Below are 15,008 nucleotides of genomic sequence, written 5' to 3' on the forward strand. Positions count from 1 at the left end.
ATGATCAATGGCTATGATACCACCTTTGTGAGGAAAAGCAATCATTCTAAAATATGTCGAAACAACCACATCCATGGCATAAAACCACGTACAACCTAATGGAATATTGTAACCTAGTGGCCATTTATGAACCCCGAATTGGGTAACTTATTGGGCTCATTTTGCCTAATTGTCCTTGTTCAATCCTCCATTTTTCATAGATTATGCATTTTTTTTTAGTATGTTTATGTTATTTGAACGAATAAGGGTGGTCACTCTACCAAGGAGGCTAATACGTGGTTATTTCAGGTTTTTTGGACAAATTTTGGAGCAAAACCAAGCAATTATGGGCCAGGTGACAGCCAAGCTTGATGTGAGGATTCGTAGGGGGGTTGTCTCTGGAATTAAATGGCCATTCCTTGAAATCTCCACCCTCAACTCCGAGCTCAACAAGCCACCAAAACGAATCCTAAAGGCAGCCAAGCAGCTTTGGGAAGAGTGACTGTTTACTAGCAGTAGGAACAACTGAGTCCCTTGAATTTAGGAGGGCTGCTAGGCCCCTCGTAGTGTATAAATAGGAAGGCCTCAGCCTTTGTAGTTTACTTTTGGAACTGTTGGTATTTGCACTATAGTGTTGTCATTTTCTCAACTCGTTTTCTTGTATCTACTTCTGTATAACTTTCTTGTGATGATTATTTTTGAGTAATGAAAAGCAGCTTTACTTGGCATCAGACCTGAGCTCTTTATAGGAGCTGGCAGCTCTTGGGGTTGGGCCCAACCTGAGTGCCAAGGCCTCCTTTATGTATTGTTATTTGTTCTTGATGTATTTGCACAAACATTTCTGTTAAGTAGATTAAATCTTGCTGATTAACTAAGTCACTGTTGATGATTAGAAAGATTTTTGATGTTCAGATTGAGTTGATAGGTTATTATCAAGGAAAAGCTTCAGAAAAGGGCCATCAACCACCTCTGATTTCACCTCTCCCTCAATGGGATCAGGAGCTGGGATCAAGGTGACCATGCTGGCCACAAAAACACTGACTTTGCTTTGCCATGCAATCATTAGTGTTTGATTTTCATTTGCAGAAGTTGGTTACATGTTCAGATTATTGAATGCTTCGTTGCATAGTTGGTATACATGGTTTCATTGCAATTAAAACTTCTGTTCATTCTCTTTACTATTAGCTAGATCAGATTAGGTCAACGTAACTACGTCCTTGATCTTATAAGTCTTCGTTGGTTCAGTTGGAAAAACAACTTGTAGAGCACCTATACCACTTCTCTATCTGCCCATACTCCATCAGGCCCATTTGATCCATCCCCTAACTTGGATTCTTGCCTCACGTTTTCCATTTTCTCACATAACCCTAATTTTTGTGCAACATTGCTTCAGTCCTCCTTGAACAAATCCAGCCATCTACAACTTTCCTCAACTCCATCCACCAAGTCCTCGACCACCTCAAACCCTTATCCTACCTCCATACTCACTCCTTCACCTTTCTCTCTCCATCCCTCCTCCAAAATCACATTTCTAAACAACATGTAGAAAATCACAGACATCCTGTAGAAAATTACAGACATCCTGTAGAACCCCTGCGGACTTCCTATAGAGGCTCACGAATGAGGTTTCTTGATAGCCAAACTCTGTGAAACTATCTGGAAGGGTGTTAGGGACCCATTAGGCCCTCTCTGAACCTTCCCAACCTCCTCCAAGCATTTCCTCTCGGCAATCCACCTCTGCACAGTCAAAAATAGTTAAATCGCATGCATGATAATTCTGGCAACTTATTCAAAAATACAAAAAGATGTTTTTTCAGATGTTACTATAGAAGTAGCTTAAATACATGAATTTTACCTTCCTAGAAGTCAATGGCATCTCTTTTAGTAGCTTGCATCCTCTTTCTTACATGAGTAGGGCTAGCTGGTAAAATTAGGGTCTGCTAGGGTTTACGTTTCCTTTCAGCTTTCCAGTTTCTTTCTGCAAGTAGATCAACCTTCTTTGAGTTAGCTTTCGCCCAACAGTTAAAAATCTTATTCTCAAAGCTCATAGAAGTTGGCTTAAGCTCCTAGCGGACTTGTGCCAGCTGACCAAGTGGCAGCTGCGGCAAGAGCTAGTACTTGTGCATACAGCACCGATGCTTCCAAGTTTGTTACAAACTATCGGGTTGATAAAAGTAAAGAAAGGAGTCCCAGGAGTTGCAACAGTATTGCTGCAATACTGGAACCCACCATTCTTTTTGGCGCCGTTGCCGGGGAGGCGTCAGAGTATTTGTGATTGCTGCTTTTCTTCTATTTTCCTACTCTAACCTTCTGCTAAGTAGTTTATTTCAGTTCTATTCTATAATTTCACTTCTGCAAAGGTAAAATAGACATTTCCTGCTTTCATAGATTAGCCTTTCAATTCCGCAATTTCAATTCTGCAAGCGTAGTCTAGCATTTCATTCTCGCAATTTGATTTCAGCAAAATAGATTAGTCCTTTCTTGCTTTCATTTCAATTCCGCATTTTCATTTCCGCAAGATAGATTTTAGTTAGTTGCAATTCCATCTGTTTCAGTTTTGCAGGTACAAGCAGAAAAAAGCAAAAGCAACCAAAAATATTTTCATGCCTCGTAGGAACAGAGATAATACTAGAAAATTCCTACCCAACACCCCTACCACTTCACTGAGTCACCCTTCTCTCTTCTTGGGTGGCAGTGACCCAGAAGAACCTATAGGTGAACCTCCTGAGATATACGAAGATCGTATAATAGAAGAAGAGCAAGAAAACATTCCTTTTGAGACCATGGCTACAAACAGAAAAGGTAGAGACGATGACGAGAGAATAGAAGGTACCTTCCCCATCCGAGAGACCAACGGCGACATGAAGATGAAGAACATAAGTCCCTCAGCCTTACCTCATTTCCATGGATTGACCATTGAAGACCCTGATACCTTCCTGTTTGAGTTTGTTGTCCTTTGTCGAACTTATGACTATGCAGAAGACGAGCAAAAGTTGAAACTCTTTCCCTCTACCCTCAAGGATGTAGCATTACGCTGGTTCATGGGGTTACCTGGAAACAGTATCACCACTTGGGCTCAGATGCAGCAAGCCTTTAACAACAAATACCGGGATTACTGTAGGTCAAAGGAAACAAAGGGAGAAATCTTTCGAATGACCATGGGAAATGATGAGTCTTTAGAAGACTACGAGGAAAGGTTCCAACTCAGCTATAAATGGGCCAGGTGCACACTTGACCCTGAATCTCTAAAGTTGGTTCTGCTCCGAGGAGTCCCTGAAGACCTTCTAGATACCTTTCACATGCTAGCTGGAGGAGACATCTACTAACTACCTTATGAGGATATAAAGACTGCGTTTAGAAACCACTCTAGGGTAGCCCGGAAAAGAGGTAGGGGGAATCCACTTTCAGCTAGTACTACCTTCTCCAAGCATGAGTTTGCTAATCAGATGGAAGACCTCAAAAGTGAGATGAGACAGACCATTGCCATGCAACTTGATACTTTCTGAATCCAACAAAAGAAAGAGGAATCTGAGAGGGCTTTGGCCATTTTTTGTCCTAGATGTACAAGGAAGCACCCTAAGAACGAGTGTCCATTGCACTCAGTAGAGGTATGTTTCGTTTGTGAGGAAAACCACCCCACAAACCAATGCCCAACCTTGCCTGGATTTAAAGCCATGTACCAAGGGACTGAGGCAACCACTGAACCTCTCTACTTCCTCAACCAAAGGAGGCTGCATGGGCCCAGACCTTACCAGCAGGGGATGCAAGGGACATCCCAAGCTTATTATAGCCCCAACCAATCTGCTCACATACCTTCTTGGGGTCCCCCTGCTCATCCTTCTTGGTCTGAACCTCCTCCAAGGTCTTATCCACCTCAATACCATACTCAACCCACTACTCATTCGTTTCACTCACATGTCCAGCCACAACCTTAGTGGAATGCACCTCAACCGGGGTGGAGGCCCCAATACAAATCTCCTCCCGTCATTTTGCCTCCACCACCGGCTCAGCCACAACCATTACCTCCTGCTCCTCCAAGACCACCCCAGATGCCTGCTCAACCGAACCCGAACCCCAACAACCGACATGCCTAGCAGATATACACTGGGGAGACAACATGCCCTACTTATGCTGTGGAGATCCAGGAGATCAACTTGTGATCCGGGAAGACCTTTCCAGATTGCCAACCTCCTCCCACAGAGGACGAGGAAGAGAAACAGGAAAGTGAACCCAAAGCCATTCCACCCTTTCCTGAGCGACTAACAGTAACCACACAACCAAACCCAGAGGAGACTGAACTTCTAGGAGAACTTAAACAGTTGTGTGTGAAAATACCACTTCTCTAGGCCATAAAAGATGTACCGATATACAACAAATTGATTAACGAGAAGTGTTTCAGGCACCCAGGCAGGCGAAAGAGAGATGCCTCGACTATCAATGTCATAGGACAATTGTCCGATGTAATGTTGGGGCATGTAATTTGGCCAAAGTATTTAGACCCTGGGAGTCCTGTAGTTGATGTCCACATCAATGGCACTATAATTCCCCATACCTTGATCGATTTAGGGGCTGCCATTAATGTGATGACCAGGGACACCATGCTTAAACTCGACCTTCAGAGTTCCTTAAGGAATACCTCGACAGTCCTTCAGTTGGCAGATCACTCCACCGTGACTCCCGAAGGGATTGTGGAAGATGTCTTGGTCTCTGTTGACTCTTGGGAGTACCTTGCGGACTTCTTGGTCCTTCAGCCAAAGGCAAAGCTCACTGGATACCCCCTCATTTTGGGAAGGCCTTGGTTAGCCACTGCGGATGCTTACATCAGTTGTCGAGCTGGAAGCATGACCATCAAGAATGGGCCCATGTCCAAGCAGCTAGTCCTATATCCTCCTGCCCAACCTCTGCTAGAACATGACTTACCACTCTGGTTGGAAGAAGGAGATGAGGATGAGGTCTACTCTGCACCATTGTGCACAGTAGAAACCGCTAGGGGAGGCCCTCAAACCGAGGATGATTTGATTGAGACTTTGATTCAAAATCCAAATCCCAGTGCACTGTCCTTGGAGGAATTGGTGGAAGATACCCAAGCCAGCGCATTAGTGGACCTCTGTGTGACTGATCCGACCTCTCCCAGAGTTAAGAATGTGTAGTTTGGTCCTAAAAGAACTTTAAAGATAAGCTCCTCCCTATCTCCCTCCCAGGAGAAGTAGTTGTGTAGTTTACTGAACAATCATTTAGATGCTTTCGCTTGGAGCTATAAGGAGATGAAAGGAGTCCATCCTTTGGTCTGTACCCATCACATTTACATTAAAGAAGATTGTAAACCAGTCAGGCAGCCTCAGAGGAGAATGAATCCAGCCCTTAAATACATTGTCAAAGAAGAATTGCAAAAATTATTGGATGCAGGATTCATCTACCCTATCTCCGATAGTGAGTGGGTCTCACCTCTAGTGTTTGTGCCCAAGAAGAACGGGAAGTGGAGAATCTGTGTAGATTACTGAGAACTTAACAAAGCCACCAAGAAAGACCATTTCCCTTTGCCTTTCATAGATCAAGTGTTGGATGGACTGGCAGGGAAGAAGTTCTTCTCTTTCCTAGATGGGTTCAGCGGGTATAACCAGATCCAAATAAGCCCGAAGGACCAAGATAAAACCACCTTCACTTGTCCATGGGGTACCTTTGCCTACTGAGTCCTTCCCTTTGGGCTACGCAACGCTCCTGCCACTTTCTAGAGAGCAGTATTGAGCATATTTTCCGAGTTGGTCCATGATTCGGTAGAAATCTATATGGATGACTTTACTCCTTATGGGTCCAACTTCCAAGAGGCATTGACTAATCTGGGAAAAGTTCTAATCAAATGCATTGAGATGAACCTGTCCCTCAGTCCCGAAAAATGTGAATTCTTGATGACTGAAGGGACCGTGCTAGGACATACCATTTCTCGGCAAGGATTACAAGTGGATCCTAACAAAATTGCTATCATCCAAAAGGTCCCACCTCCTCAAAAGGTAAGAGATGTTCGGAGTTTCCTAGGCTTAGTAGGATATTATCGAAGATTCATTAAAGACTTCAGTAAGCTAGCCTCGCCATTGTTTGGCCTCTTAGGGAAAGATGTTGAGTTCAAATGGACTGATGATTGTCAGGGGGCTCTGGATGAGTTGAAAGATAAGCTGGTGTCTGCCCTGATCTTGAGAGGTCCAAACTGGGCCCTACCTTTCCACATCCACACTGATGCCTCGAACAAAGCCATAGGGGCAGCCTTAGGACAAGTTGAGGAGAAAATACCATATTCCATATACCTCATCAGCAAAAACCTGTCCAAGGCAGAAATGAACTATACTGTAACCGAGAAAGAGTTCCTGGCTATAGTCCATTCCCTAAACAAGTTCAGACACTACATCACTGGTTATCAAACATTTGTACACATTGATCATGCTGCGATTAGATATTTAATGAATAAGCCTGATGTAAATGCTCGTATCATTAGATGGTTACTTTTGTTGCAGTAATTTGATTTGACTATTGTTGACAAGCCAGGTAAGGAAAATTTTGTTGCTGACTTCTTGTCTAGATTGGATTTGCCTGCAGGTGAAGAAGGAACAGTGGATGACCAGATGCCAAATGAACATCTTTTTGCTATCTCAGTACTCTCTCCATGGTTTGCTGATATAGAAAATTACTTGGTCTCAGCACAGTTCCCTCCGCACCTATCCTCAAAGGAGAAGAGCATAATTGTAAGGAAGAGTGCCCCGTTCACTTGGATCGGGGGCAACCTGTTTAAACTTGGCCCAAATCAGATCTTGAGGCATTGTGTTAGGGAGGAGGAAGTCTTTGACATCCTCCTAACCTGTCATGATGGACCTTGTGGAGGCCACTTTGCAGCAAAAAGGACTGCCTTCAAAATTCTATAGGCATGCTACTATTGGCCTACTCTTCATCGAGATGTTAGAAGATACATCATCCAGTTTGACTGATGTCAGAGGATGGGGAAACCAACTCCAAGGGATGAAATGCCTCTCCAACCTCAAGTGACCTTCGAGCCATTTGAGAAGTGGGGCATGGACTTTGTGTGCACCAACTATCTGACAAAGTGGGCAGAAATAAAGGCAATCAAAGCAGCGACAGAAGAAAATGTGGCTGAGTTTTTGAGGGAAAATATCTTCTACAAGTTTGGCTACCCAAGAGAGTTAGTCACCGATCAAGGAAGCCAGTTCACCTCCAACCTGATTGAAGACTTGCTTTCTCATCACAATATCAAGCACAGGATTTCCACCCCATATCATCCTCAAGCAAATGGGTAGATGGAAGTCACTAATAGAGCATTGGAAGGGATTTTGACTAAGGTGGTGAGCAGAAACAGAAAGGATTGGGCAGATCGCCTGGTTGAGACCACCTAGGCCTACAACACCACTTGGAAGACTACAACGGGTTTCATACCTTATGAGCTGGTCTACGGAAGAAAGCTTTGCTGTCAATAGAGTTTGAGTACAACACATTGAGGGTGGCAGCTCAGCCGGACCTAGATCTCATCCATGCTCAACGAGAAAGATTATTGCAGCTGAATAGATTAGATGAACACAGAATGCAAGCCCTCCTCCATTCAGAAGTAGTTCAACTCCAGAGGAAGATATGGCAGGACCGACACCTTAATGAAAAGCAATTCCAGCCGGGAGATTAGGAGCTGCTGTATGACTCAAGATACAAGGATTTCAAAGGAATGCTGAGGACAAGATGGTTAGGACCATATACAGTGGAGAAATGCAATGACAATGGTTCAATCCTTATCAGGACCATTGATGAGGAAGCCATCCCCATGCTTGTCAATGGGCATCGATTGAAAATCTGCAGGAAACCCCTTTCGAGGCAGGAGTTCATTGACACTTTGGAAAAATCAGTGCTGGTAGTGGAGCAGGGTTCTGCCTCTATTCCACCCACACCTTGAGCATAAAAATAAAAAATAAAGAAAAAAAAAAAAAAAAAAAAGAGAGAAAAAAGGGAATAAAAAAGATACCTGGGTGAAAACCTCTCTGAGGTGCCCAGGGCAGACAGTGAGGGTGAAAACCTCATGGAGGCGCCCCAGCTGTCTCTCAGAAAATAAAGAAATGGAATAAAAAAGATCCTTGGGTGAAAACCTCTCTGAGGCGCCTAGGGTAGATAGTGGGGGTGAAAACCTCATGGAGGCGCTCTTGCTGTCTCTCTCTCAAAAAAAAAAAAAAAAAAGGAAAAGAAAAAGGTCTAATCTCTGGAATTATTGCAGGTTGCAGGGAATACAATGCAAATAAAGAAGGTCACGCAAAACGAGGACAGGGGTCCATACCAAGCTACCAGACATCCTCACAGACACTCCCTCCATGGCCACTCACTTTTTCCAGGATTTGAACACATTCGGGTCAAGATTCAACCTCCTACAGGAAGTTCTGAGCTTTCTACAAGAAGTTTTGGGGCTTTCTACAAGAAGTTCTGCATTTCTACAGGAAACATCATGTAGAGCCTTCGGGCATGCCAAAATTGATTCTGGAAAGGGATTTAAAGCTTGAAGTCTGTTGATGAGGCCTGCAGCCACCCCTCTCTTCCATCCATCACCGGTTTCATCTCTTTCCACCGCCATTGCAACAATCTGGTTATGTATTCCTGCACAGTCATACAAAGAGTCCTGTTTTCCTCAGATTGAATTTTTTTTCCCAAGTGACAAATCAAGCACACAAAGGCTCGCACACTCTACCTGTCAAAGCTCCATCAGGACCCTTCATCTGTGAATACAACCTTGCTTGTTTCAGCATGCATCCCAGGAGGAGAAGCAACTACAGGATGTCCTACAGGAATCTTGTAGCAGCTGATCCATCTGGAGCACATACTATGGAGTCAATAGCAGCTGAAATCGACACAGGGGACATGTAACAAGCTCCGCTTGGACGTGAACACCTCCTCAACAACTGAAATCAGACGAAGCCTGTGCATGCAACGTTTACAACCAGAGGATTGGGTCCCGAAGCCGTGCATACAACATCAGCCAATGAAAGAAGGAGTTCCAGTGCCTGTGCACGAAGCAACAGCGAGAAAAGCCATTGTTCCACGTCCAGAAGCCTGCAGGACACATCCATGGCCACACAGGTAAGTGTCTAACTTTATTCGTCAAATTGCATAGACTATACTCTGAAAACTACATGTCTGTGAAATGGTGAAAATTGAACGAATTTGGTGGCCAGTCAACTGGCCACCCACAGTCAGTCGAATGGCCTCATCGGATACGAACGAGCTCAGTTACGCCAAAGAGACGTGCAGCCGACACGTGGGAAGTGTCCAGTCGGGGAGAATCAGCAGATTGGCAGTAATGGTGGCGGTTAATGGCAGAGAAAGGAAATGGCGGTCAGAGACACGCTGAGGCATGATGGCCGTGACGTTGGCTAACAGATCAGCCTAGACACCTCACCCCCTCGCCATGAATTCCGCCGTAATTCAAAATTGCTCGGCCAAAGAACTCATGTTGAACCGATGTCATTTACACTTGCAACCGTTTTTAGCAAAGTACGCATCCTCCTCCTTTGTAGTTTGTTAGCTTGAGCTTCTCGGCCCATTTCAAAATCCTCCCACATCCCAGGCTCGTTCAGAAGCGCCGTGACAACCTCCAGAACCTAGCAAAGCTCTCTACAGGAAACACGGCAAGCCTCCCGGAGCAGAGAAACTTGGACTTTCTGCGTCGAAATTGGAGTTTCGAAGAGAGGTAGGCTTGAAAACACCATTCCCATGCATGATATTTCGAAAGGTGGTGAATTAAACTGTCTGGAGTAGGAGAATTAGAAGCAAGTCTGCCTATGGGTCAAGAATAGTAGTTTGCCTGTGTGATACACAGAATTTTTCGGTTGGTTCTGCGTCAAGTTCTCCTCCACAGTTCTTGTTAAGAAGTTCCTTCCATAGAAATGATAAAACACTGTGAGGGCTAACTTGTGCATGAAGAATGTGACTTTTATGTGGTTGGGGATGAAAATTAAGCTCTACACTCTATCTGTGGGAGCCTAATTCCCTTTTGACAGTCGAGTTGAGGGCAGTAACAAAATTATAACCAGGGAATTGGTGCGAAGTGAAATATAAACACCTGAGGGATATTGTATTCAAAGTTCTGGGGAGGAAACCATACACAGAATTCCCCTTTTGATCAGAGCACAAGCCAAAACAAAGCATTCTCACCATGTCAGGAGGGTTTATCAGAAAAGAACCCTCAGATTCCAGGAAATTGCGAGAAACTCCCGAGGTGGTAGACCTATTTACCTGTGCCAATTGGATGACCTTCTGTGACAGAATTCAAGGTCATGATGATGAGGTAACAGAAGAGTTCTTAATGTCCCTGCAGCCTAAATCCAAGACACTGGCCACTGTAAATTTCATAGGGTTGACCTTAAAGCTTACCCCACAACTCATTAGTTGAGTCACTGATCTGCCATTGGGGATACCCTGGAACAAAGAGTAGAGGGCATTAGGCCAAAAAGCCAAGAAAGAATTCTTCCTACCAGAGGAACAATTTTCAGAAGATAAAAATGGGGTTTGGAGAGCCAGCCTACACCCTTTTTGGAGTGAGTTTAGCCTTCATATCATGAAATACATTACCTGTGAGGGGCGGTTTAGTATCGTTTACGGTTACCACTTCCGGTTGCTAAGTGAACTCAGACATAGGATGAATTTACCCCCAGAACAAAAGTTAAGCATCCCCTATTTCCTCCTACAATCATTAATTGAGTGTGGCACAAAATTGAAGGAAGAGACACCGGACCAGCTGGCCCATCATGAGCTTATCAAGCTTCTAGTGGAAGATGCCCTCCATACCTACACTGTCCCTCTCTCCTGGGAGATTTTCCACAATATGTCCAAGGATGATGATATTCGAATTCTGGCCGAGGAACTCACTTCATCCAGCAGTGAGGAAAGGGAACATATTGAGGCAGAAGAAAAGGCCAAGGGTAAGGAAACCCAGGACAGACCACCACAGAAGGAACAAGAAGAGGAACGAGGGAAAGTCCAAGCTGTTGAGGCCAAAACTGTGGGTGGAATAAAGGCACAAACACCAAGGGAGAAACGAGTGAAAATCAGGGCAGAGAGGACTGAAAAAGTCCAAGCAAGTGAGGGCACACCTAAGGCAACCACAGCAAAATTAAAAGAGAAGGCACCCCCAGCCAAGCAGGCCAAACCAGTGAAAATTGTTTCTATAGGAAGCTAGAAGACTGTTTCTATAGGAAGCCAGAAAACCGTTTCTACAGGAAGCCAGAAAACAGTCAGCACGGGACTTTCTATAGGAAGTCTGGAAAAAGGGCAACAGAAGGAAAAATCGCCTGAGATTTTAGCTAGGGAGGCAATAGTTGTGTTGGCCACCCTAAGCACATCTCCAAAGCAGAAAGAGAAGCGGAAGAGGGAGCCTTCCATCTATTTTAAGGCAAGAAGGAGCGTGAGGATAAACACTGGCAGACCCCAGCCACCGTCAAAAGAACCAATCACAATTGTGGACACCCCAGCTACACAAAAGGAGAGGTCTCCCTCCAACGCATCCATCACTTATGAACGGGGAAGCCCGAGGACATCCACCTGGAGAGAAAGAAGGAAATGTTGGACACAAAGGCCTCTCTACAAGATGCTGAGACTATTCTACAGGAAACACTGGCTAGGCTAAAGGAGACTGAAGAAATGGAAGGTGAGGCAGCTAAATCACCACAGGAGGAAGAAAAGGTGGAGAACATCGTGGAACCTAGCCCCCAACCCAGCTTTGGCTCCTACTATAACTTCTTAGAGGCCAGAAAGATCATTCCTCAAAAATTCACAGTGCCACTTTTCCTTGCACTAGAAGAAGAGAGAGTGATGACCCACACTTGGATGAAGATCGCTAAGTCCAAGGGTGTGGTAGATATAGGTCCTCTGGAGGAACAACTCAAAGAAACAAGAAGGGAATTGGCTCTGGTACGACATGTGGAGAGTAGCCAGCGGGTCAAGCTACAGGAAGAAAATGAGCTGCTTAGATAGCAGCTACAGTTACAGGGATAGAGGAAGGAAGACAGGCCTCACATCTTGGGAGAACAACAGCAACAGGAGGAGCCCACAACAGCCAAAGATACCACTGATGAATAGTAGAGAAGGGAAGGGATGCAGGCTGAAATTGAGACACTGAATCGACAGCTACAGGAAAAAGAATTGCAAGCAGGCCTGGAGATACAGTCTCTGAAACAGCAGGTACAAGAAAAGGAGGCCCAACTGGCCTGCATGGCTAGCTGGGCAATGGAAGCTCTGCAGTGTAGGCAACCTGCCAAATCCTATGCCCTATACCTCAAGGATCAATGGTTACAGTTTCAAATCAACACCTTGGCCCAAAGGTGCATCACCCCATTCCAAAATTATCATCAGTTTGTAGCTCTATGTGGCAATATTCCATCAGAGAATAGGGCCAAATTATCAGAGTTCTACTTGCACAACTTCACCCTTCCGAACATGAATGCATGGGATCCCAACACTGTGATAGGAGATGTCCAACTTATGGACATGGCCTCTTGGATGAGTCATGAGGAGAAGAGAGCAGCAGAGGTACGCAACATCATAGGTAGAGAACTCAGTGAGCCACTAATGATTAGAGCAGAGCCGGATGAACCCTCAGCAGTGATAAGCACCCACCAGAACTTGGCCAACAGCCCTCAGGATCTACCTGAATACATTGAGCAACAGGCTCGAGCTATTGCCCACTTTGCGGACATGGAGAGATTGTTGGGATAAAACTGCCTGCATGCCTGCACAAGGTGGTGGAACACACTGCCTCATAGCTTGAAGATAAAGGAATACCACTCTCCCACCAGGATGAGGGAAGCCTTGGCAAGGGTACCTCTCTACAAACAGTTGATGCAGAATCTGCAGGCCAATTGGATTGGCCTGAAATTCAGTCCTCCTTTGCTTTTGGGATTGCTAGAAGGAGTTAAGGAAGAGGAGGAAGGTAGACAATGGGAGGAAGTGGAAAGGAAAGCAGGATTCCACGACCGGGAAGAGGATATCACCGCGGAGGCCTGGGACGTGAGGGAAGCAGTCAAAGCCATACAGGATGATGAGTTGGACTAGTTGCTCAGAGGATGAGCAACCCATTTAGCAGGGGGGTGATGATGAGCCCCGAATTGGGTAACTTATTGGGCTCATTTTGCCTAATTGTCCTTGTTCAATCCTCCATTTTTCATAGATTATGCATGTTTTTTTAGTATGTTTATGTTATTTGAACGAATAAGGGTGGTCACTCTACCAAGGAGGCTAATACGTGGTTATTTTAGGTTTTTTGGACAAATTTTGGAGCAAAACCAAGCAATTATGGGCCAGGTGACAGCCAAGCTTGAGGTGAGGATTCATAGGGGGGTTGTCTCTGGCATTAAATGGCCCTTCCTCGAAATCTCCACCCTCAACTCCGAGCTCAATAGGCCACCAAAACGAATCCTAAAGGCAGCCAAGCAGCTTTGGGAAGAGTGACTGTTTACTAGCAGTTGGAACAGCCGAGTCCCTTGAATTTAGGAGGGCTGCTAGGCCCCTCGTAGTGTATAAATAGGAAGGCCTCAGCCTTCATAGTTTACTTTTGGAACTGTTGGTATTTGCACTATAGTGTTGTCATTTTCTCAGCTCGTTTTCTTGTATCTACTGTTGTATAACTTTCTTGTGATGATTATTTTTTAGTAATGAAAAGCAGCTTTACTTGGCATCAGATCTGAGTTCTTTATAGGAGCCAACAGCTCTTGGGGTTGGGCCCAACCCGAGTGCCAAGGCCTCCTTTATGTATTGTTATTTGTTCTTGATGTATTTGCACAATCATTTCTGTTAAGTAGATTAAATCTTGCTAATTAACTAAGTCATTGTTGATGATTAGAAAGACTTTTTATGTTCAGATTGAGTTGATATGTTATTAACAGGGAAAAGCTTCAGAAAAGGGCCATCAAGCACCTCTGATTTCACCTCTCCCTCAGTGGGATCAGGAGCTGGGATCAAGGTGACCTTGCTGCCCACAAAAACACTGACTTTGCTTTGCCATGCAATCATTAGTGTTTGATTTTCATTTGCAGAAGTTGGTTACATGTTCAGATTATTGAATGCTTCGTTGCATAGTTGGTATACATGGTTTCATTGCAATTAAAACTTCTGTTCATTCTCTTTACTGTTAGCTGGATCAGATTAGGTCAATGTAACTAGGTCCCTGATCTTATAAGTTTTCGTTGGTTCAATTGGAAAAACAACTTGCAGAGCACCTGTACCACTTCTCTATCTGCCCATACTCCATTAGACCCATCTGCTCCATCCCCTAACTCGGATTCTTGCGTCATGTTTGTCATTTGCTCACATAACCCTAATTTTTGTGCAACATTGCTTCAATCCTCCTTGAACAAATCCAGTGATCTACATCTTTCCTCAAACCCATCCACCAAGTCTTGGACTGCCTCAAACCCTTATCCTACCTCCATACTCACTCCTTCACCTTTCTCTCTCCATCCATCCTCCAAAATCCCATTTCTGAACAACCTGTAGAAAATCACAGACATCCTGTAGAAAATTACAAACATCCTGTAGAACCCCTGCAGACTTCTTGTAGAGGCTCACGAATGAGGTTTCTTGATAGCCAAACTCTGTGAAACTCTCTGTAAGGGTGTTAGGGACCCCTTAGGCCCTCTCTGAACCTTCTTGACCTCCTACAAGCATTTCCTCTCGCTAATCCACCTCTGCACAGTCAAAAACAGTTAAATTGCATGCATGATAATTCTGGAAACTTATTCAAAAATACAAAAAGATGGTTTTTCAGATGTTACTGTAGAAGTAGCTTAAATACATGTATTTTACCTTCCTAGAAGTCAATGGCATCTCTTTCAGTAGCTTGCATCCTCTTTCTTGCATGAGTAGGGCTAGCTAGTAAAATTAGGGTTTTCTAGGGTTTACATTTCCTTTCAACTTTTCAGTTTCTTTCTGCAAGTAGATCAACCTTCTTTGAGTTAGCTTTCATCCATCAGTTAAAAAGCTTCTTCTCAGAGCTCATAGAAGTT

This window comes from Pinus tabuliformis, chromosome J (genome assembly GCF_031772625.1).
Source record: "Pinus tabuliformis cultivar Carrire ecotype Pingquan chromosome J, CPIR1, whole genome shotgun sequence".
Lineage (NCBI taxonomy): Eukaryota > Viridiplantae > Streptophyta > Pinopsida > Pinales > Pinaceae > Pinus > Pinus tabuliformis.